Here is an 8,167-nt window from a genome sequence, read left to right as displayed (position 1 = left end):
GCCTGATGGTCTGGTGGATAGATGGCTTGCCTGTAGCCAATGGCCGGCAGAGAGACCCAGAATGTTTGGGTGCTCTGGGAAGTGTCAGAACCTTTCACATTTGCAGTCCAAGGGGAAAGGGGATTGAGTAAAAAGAGACATGAGGGAACTTTCTGGGAGTATGAACACTTCTGTATCCTGACTGGGTTTCAGTTACATAGGTGTCTAAACCCATCAAACTGCATACTTATGTTCTCTGTGTTCACATACAATGTACATTTCATCAATAAAAACAATCCTTTGGCTCTTTTAGGATGAGAAGGAAGGTGGCTGATGAGGATACAAATGGGAATGTGAGGCACTGATAAATATGAGACTGGAGTTTTATTTACTTATTAATTTTTGAGATGGAGTTTTGCTTTTGTTACCCAGGCTGGAGTGCAGTGGCGCCATCTCTGCTCATTGCAACCTTCGCCTCCTGGGTTCAGGCGATTCTCCTGCCTCAGCCTCTTGAGTAGCTGGGATTACAGGTGTCTGCCATCATGCCTGGCTAATTTTTTTTTTTGTATTTTTAGTAGAGGCGAGGTTTCTCCATGTTGGCTAGGCTGGTCTCAAACTCCTGACCTCAGGAGATCCACCTGCCTCGGCCTCCCAAAGTGCTGGAATTACAGGCGTGAGGTACGCCTGGCCTATTTATTTACTATGTTTTGTTTGTTTGTTTGTTTTGGGAGAAACGGAGTGTTGCTCTGTCACCAGGCTGGAGTGCAGTGGTGTGATCTTGGCTCACTGCAACTTCCACCTCCCAGGTTCAAGTGATTCTCCTGCCTCAGCCTCCTGAATAGCTGTGACTACAGGCACGCACCACCACGCCCAGCTAATTTTTGTATTTTTAGTAGAGATGGGGTTTCAGGATGGTCTTGATCTCCTGACCTCGTGATCTGCCCACCTCAGCCTCCCAAGGTGCTGGGATTACCAGCGTGAGCCACTGCACCCAGCTATTTACTTACTGTTTTGACAGGGTCTCACTCTGTTGCATAGGCTGGAGTGCAGTGGTACAATCAAAGCTCACCGTAGTCTTGAACTCATGGTTTGGAGGAGTTTGCTCAAGCAATCCTCCCACCTCAGCCTCCCAAGTAGCTGGGACTACAGGCATACATCACCATGACTGACTGGTTTTTAAATTTTTTGTAGAGATGGGGTGTCCCTATGTTGCACAGGTGGGTCTGGAACTCCTGGCCTCAAGTGATCCTCCCACCTCAGCCTCCCAAAGTGCTGGGATTGCAGGTGTGAGCCACAGCACCTGGCCAAGACTGGAGTTTTAAATTACGGTAGTCTCCCCGCTTATTAACAGTTTCAGTTACCTGAGGTCAATCGCAGTCCAAAAATACTAAACGGAGAAAAGAAAAAGCAATCCTTCAGACTGGAGGGGGAGAAAGTAGCCTTGAAGAACCACAGGAGAGCAGCCCTCTCATGTCTCTGGACAAGACTGTCTCATGGTTGAGAGTTTGCTCAGCATTTGCTACAATGTGCATTCCCTGCTTTTTGGGGGCAGGGCATGAAGCTTGGGCTTGGGTTTCATGTACACCACCCTGCAGGAGCCTCTCAGGATGCCTGTGCCGACCTCACCCTCCTTTGCCCTCAGTCCAGGCCATCTGAGTTTCTTGTCCTCCTTCCTTCCAGGACTGGGACACAGAGCATAGCATTGTGTCCAGAGAGCATAGCATTGGAGTAGGAGTTTGGAAAGCAGAGTTCTAGTCCCTGCATGATATGGTTAGGGTTTGGGTCCTCACCCAGAATCTCCTCTTGAATTGCAATCCCTATAATCTCCACATGTAAAGGGCAGGAGCAGGTGGAGGTAAAGCAGGATCACCGGGGTGGCTTTCCTCATGTTGTTCTCGTGATAATGAGTGAGTCTCACGAGATCTGACAGTCTTATAAGCATCTGGCATTTCACCTGCTTGCACTCACTCTGTCTTGCTGCCCTGTGAAGAAGGTATCTGCTTCTCCTTAGCCTTCACCATGATTGTAAGTTTTCTGCAGCCTCCCCAGCAATGCGGAACTGTGAGTCAATTAAACCTCTTTCCTTCATGAATTACTTAGTCTCAGGTTTTGTTTTTTTTGCTTTTTGAGACAGTCTTGCTTTGTCACCCTGGCTGGAGTGCAGTCACGTGATCTGGGCTCAACTGCAACCTCTGCCTCCAGGGTTCAAGTGATTCTCCTGCCTCAGCATCGGTGGTAGCTGGGGTTACAGGCACCAGCCACCATGCCTGGCTAATTTTTGTATTTGTAGTAGAGACAGGGTTTCACCATGTTAGCCAGGCTGGTCTTGAACTCCTGACCTCAGGTGATCTGCCCAACTTGGCTTCCCAAAGTGCTGGGATTACAGGAGTGAGCCACCGCGCCCAGCCTCGGGTGTTTCTTTATAGCAGCACGAGAACAGACTAATACACTACATGGTCACTGACTCACTGAACATTGGCTAAACTCTCTGAGCTACAGTTTCCTCAGGTGCAGAACAGGGTTAGTTGCTCTCAGGGCTACCATGAGGGGACAAAGTTCACTGGAGTTGTCCTGTATACAAAGGTGAAATAGGCGCTCTGCAGAAGAGACAGGAGACTGCCTTATGATGAAAAAAAAAAAAGTAAAAAGCACAACATTGGCAGCCACCAAGCAGTCAGGAGCCTCCATGGCGTCTGTCTTTTGGGGGAATCAAGAAATACATCTTGGGCCGGGTGCAGTGACTCACACCTGTAATCCCAGCACTTTGAGAGGTTGAGGCGGGAAGATCACCTGAGGTCAGGAATTAGAAACCAGCCTGACCATCATGGAGAAAACCCCACCTCTACTAAAAATATAAAATTAGCCAAGCGTAGTGGCACATACCTGTAATCCCAGCTACTCGGGAGGCTGAGGCAGGAGAATCACTTGAACCTGGGAGGCAGAGGTTTCAGTGAGCTGGGATTGCACCATTGCACTCTAGCCTGGGCAATAAGAATGAAACTCAGTCTCAATCAATCAATCAATCAATCAACCAACTAGTAAATGCATGCATCTTGGTGGCTCACACCTGCAGTCCTAGCACTTTGGGAGGCTGAGGCAGGAGGATTACTTGAAGCCCAGAGTTTAAGACCAGCCTGGGCAACATAGTGAAACCCTGTCTTCACAAAGGATACAAAAATTAGCCAGGCATGGTGGTGTGTGCCTGTAGTCCCAATTACTTGGGAGGCTGAGGTGGGTGGATCTCTTTAGTTCAGCAAGTTGAGGCTGCAGTGAGCTATGGCCGTGCCACTGCACTCCAGCCTAAGTGACAGAGTGAGACCCTGCCTCTTAAAAAAAAAAGTGAAAAGGAAAACATTGTAATATAAAAATGTATTATTTATATGTAATACATAATATGTATTATAGGCCCAGTACAATGGCTTATGCTTGTAATCCCAGCACTTTGGGAGTTGAGGTGCTCAGAACACTTGAGGTAAAGAGTTTGAGACCAGCCTGGCCAACATAGTGAAACCCCTTCTCTACTAAAAATACAAAAAAATTAGCCAGGCATGGGGACACATGTATGTAATCCTAGCTACTTGGGAGGCTGAGGCAGAAGGATCACTTGAACCCAGGAGGTGGAGGCTGCAGTGAGCCGAGATGGCCACACTGCATTCCAGCCTGGGTGACAGAGTGAGACTGTCTCAAAAAAAGTATTATCTGTTACATATTATATGTAATATGAAATATATATGTATAATACAAACTAATATGAAAATATATTTTATATAAAACATTACATAATTTATAATATATTTATATATAATAAAAACTATATTATAAATATATTTTACATATACAATATGTAAATTATTTTATACATAAAATATATTTTGTAATTTATATGTAAAAATAGTTTTATATTTATGTATTTTATATGACAAAATATCTTCATAGTTATATAAAAATATGTTTATTATATATTTTATATTACATATAAAATATATCTAATTTTTTTTTGAGATGGAGTCTCACTCTGTTGCTCAGGCTGGAGTGCAGTGGTGCGATCTCAGCCCACTGCAACCTCCACCTTCTGGGTTCAAACAATTCTTCTGCCTCAGCCTCCTGAGTAGCTGGGATTACAGGCACGTGCCACCATACTCAGCTAATTTTTGTATTTTTAGCAGAGATCGGGTTTCACCATGTTGGCCAGGCTGGTCTCAAACTCCTGACCTCGTGACCCTCCGGCCTTGGACTCCCAAAGTGCTAGGATTACAGGAATGAACCACTGCGCCCTGCCAAAATATATCTATTTTATATTACATACATAGTACATATATAATAAATATATAATGTATAATTATATAAGAAATGTATGTTATATAAAATATATCTATTTTACATTACATACATATTACATATATAATAAATATATAATGTATAATTATATAAGAAATGTATGTTATATATTTATATTTTACATACATATATATAATACATACATATATTCATTTTCTATACATAATATAAAAGTATAGAGACAGTGTTAAGCATCTTCTCAGTACACAGCCCCTGATAAAATGCAACTTTTCCTGTTGCTATTTTTGTCCCAGCAGAGACCTAGAAACAGGATGGCACAGAAGACACGTACAAGCCAGTGCAGTTAAAAGAGAAAGGACATTAATTAGAAAGAAGTTCGGTGAGCTCTTGTTTAGGTAATAGGAGCCACATTCACCAGTGATATGTTCCTTCATTCTGTTGTGATTCTTATATTCCTTCTCCCTCTCTTCCTTTCTTCCCTCCCTCTGTTTATATTGTATTTGTAGAAGGAAGTATAGAATTTCTCACAGCCTGGATTTTGCAGATTGATTGTGGTATTATTTGACATGTTTTTCTGGTGCCCTTGTATGTCCTGTAATTTGTTAGTTAGATCACAAGAGGCTTAGACTCAAGTTCTTTTTTTTCTCTTTCACAATTACTCGTAGGTGATGTCGTGTACAGCAATACAGATGCACGGGATGTCTGGTTTTCTTATTTTTTTTCCAAATGATGTCAGCAGTCATTGGTGATCATTGCCTAAGGGTGTTCTTTTGTTCATTTTTTTGAGATGGAATCTCACTCTGTCACCCAGGTGGGAGTATAGTGGCACAATCTCCGCTCACTGCAGCCTCCGCCTCCCAAGTCCAAGTGATTCTCCTGCCTCAGTCTCCCAAGTAGCTGGGATTACAGACCCATGCTACTACGCCCAGCTATATTTTGTATTTTTAGTAGAAATGGGGTTTTACCTTGTTGGCCAGGCTGGTCACGAACTCCTGACCTCAGGTGATCTGCCCACCTCAGCCTCCCAAAATGTTGGGATTACAGGCGTCAGCCACCTCCACTGGCTACCTAAGGGTTATTAGGAATTGCAAAATAACTATTGTGTTTCTATTGAGCCTTAAATTTATTGGTTCTCCCTTCTCAGTTATTTGGTTGCTTCTAGGTACTGTTTATGTAGGAAAGATAAGATAAATATTTGCATTTTTTCCTTTTTAAAATTTTTATTTATTTTTTATTTTCTATTTTTTTGAGACAGACTATGGCTCTGTTGCCAAGGCTGGAGTGCAGTAGCATGATCTCGGCTCACTGCAACCTCTGCTTCCTGGCTTCAAGCAATTCTCCTGCCTCAGCCTCCCAAGTAGCTGGGACTACAGGCACATGCCACCACGCTTGGCTAATTTTTTGTATTTTTAGTAGAGATGGGGCATGTCCATGTTGGCTAGGATGGTCTCGATCTCTTGACCACTGTGCCCGCCCCAAAAGCTTTTATAAGAAATTCCAGGCCGGCTGTGGTAGCTCACACCTGTAATCCCAGTACTTTGGGAGGTCAAGGCAGGCGGATCATGAGGTCAGGAGTTTGAGACTGGCCTGGTCAACATGGTGAAACCCTGTCTCTACTAAAAATACAAAAGTTAGCCAGGCATGGTGGTACATGCCTGTAATCCCAGCTACTTGGGAGGCTGATGCAGGAGAATTGCTTGAACCCGGGAGGCAGAGGTTGCAGTGAGCCAAGATTGCACCACTACACTCCAGCCAGGGTGACAGAGCGAGACTGTCTTAAAAAGAAAATTCCTCTCATGTCTGTAGCTGTTTGAGTAACTTCTCTTATCTGTAAAGCTGTCTGCATAACTCCCTTTCATCTATGTAGCTGTGGGTATGTCTCTAGGCAAGCACAAAGCACTGCCTGTCTTGTTTGTATAATTGTGGGTTTGTTTTAGGTAAGACCCTCTCCTCCCTGCGCAACTTTCCACAGAGCCCACCGTGTACATGTCTGAAAAGGGTAGGGAATTTTTTCCTGGGAGCTTGCTAATTACACAAAGAACAAAAGACTTTTGGCCGGGCATGGTAGCTCACGCCTGTAATCCCAGCACTTTGGGAAGCTGAAGTGGGTGGATTGCTTGAGGTCCAGAGTTCGAGACCAGCCTGGCCAACATGGCGAAACCCATCTCTACTAAAAATACAAAAAAAAAAAAAAAAAATTGGCCAGGCATTGTGGCATGTACCTGTAACTCTGGTTACTATGGAGGTTGTGGCAAGAGAATCACTTGAATCCAGGAAGTGGAGATTGCAGTGAGCTGAGATTGTATCGTTGCACTCCAGCCTGGGCAACAGAGTGAGACTGTGGAAAAAAAAAATTTTTTTTTTGTTTGTTTTTGAAATGGAGTTTCACTCTTGTTCAAGCGAACCTCCTGCCCTTAGCCTCCCAAGTAGCTGAAATTACAGGTAGGCACCACCATGCTCAGCTAATTTTCGTATTTTTAGTAGAAACTGTGTTTCCTCATGTTGATCAGGCTGGTCTCGAACTCCCGACCACAGGTGATCTGCCCTCCTTGGCCTCACAAAGTGCTGGAATTACAGACGTGAGCCACCACACCCAGCCAAAAAAAAAGTTTTTAGAGCCAAGAGTACCTGCAGTCCCAGCTACTCAGGTGACTGAGGCAGGAGAATGACTTGAGCCCAGATGTTCAAGGCTAGTCTGGGCAACATAGTGAGACCCCTTTACTAAAAAAATAATGGGCAAAGCAGTTGAGAAAAAAATGTTTTCATAGTTTTCCTCATATGAATTTTGAACATTTCTTTTTAAGCTTATGCCTCAGTATTTTATTACTTTTTTTTCTTTTTTAAGAGACGGGGTTTCACTGTGCTAGCCAGGATGGTCTCGATCTCCTGACCTCATGATCCACCGGCCTTGGCCTCCCAAAGTGCTCAGATTACAGGCGTGAGCCACCACACCCTGCCCAGTATTTTATTACTTATTTTATGCTTTTTTTTTTTTTTTTTTTTTTTAATAGAGGGATTCTCAGCCAGGCACGGTGGCTCCTGCCTATAAGGAAAGCACTTTGGGAGGCTGAGGCAGGTGGATTGCCTGAACTTGGGAGTTTGAGACCAGCCTGACCAACATAGAGAAACCCCGTCTCTACTAAAATTACAAAATTAGCTGGGTGTGGTGGCACATGCCTATAATCCCACCTACTCGGGAAGCTAAGGCAGGAGAATTGCTTGAACCCAGGAGGCAGAGGTGTGGTGAGCTGAGATTGAGCCGTTGCAGTTCAGCCTGGGCAATAAGAGCGAAACTCTGTCTCAAAAAAAAAGCGTTTAGTTGGCTCACAGTTCTGCAGGCTATACAGGAAGCATGGCTGCGGAGACCTCAGGAAACTTCTGATCATGGCAGAAGGGGAAGGGGAAGCAGGCACATCTTACATGGCCAGAGCAGGAGGAAGACAGAGAAAGATGGGACATGCTATACACTTTTCAACAACCAGATCTTGTGATAACTCACTATCACGAGTACACCATGAAAGGAGAAACCTACCCCCATCATTCAATCACCTCCCACGAGACCCACCTCCAACACTGGGGATCATAACTTAACATGAGATTTGGGCGGGGACGCAGACCCAGACCTGCCATACTCAAGTCCCGCTGCTGGCCTTGGGGAACTGAATACCAAAAGTTGGGCCTTTGTATATTCGAGTTTCACATCCCTCAAACACTGTATTTTCTATCTGAGTTTGGTTGGAAAAAAAAGCTGCATATAAGTGAACCTTTGAAGTTCAAACCCATGGTGTTTGAAGGTCTAGGTAGACCTTCTTCCACTGATCTAAAATGCAAATTTATACAGGAATCTTGAAAAATTAAAGTAATAGACATAAAAAGAACTGAGTTAAAA

Source organism: Aotus nancymaae, unplaced genomic scaffold (assembly GCF_030222135.1).
Source record: "Aotus nancymaae isolate 86718 unplaced genomic scaffold, 86718_ANA_hifiasm-v0.15.2.pri h1tg000015l_0, whole genome shotgun sequence".
NCBI lineage: Eukaryota > Metazoa > Chordata > Mammalia > Primates > Aotidae > Aotus > Aotus nancymaae.
Note: the sequence above shows the minus strand (reverse complement) of the source record.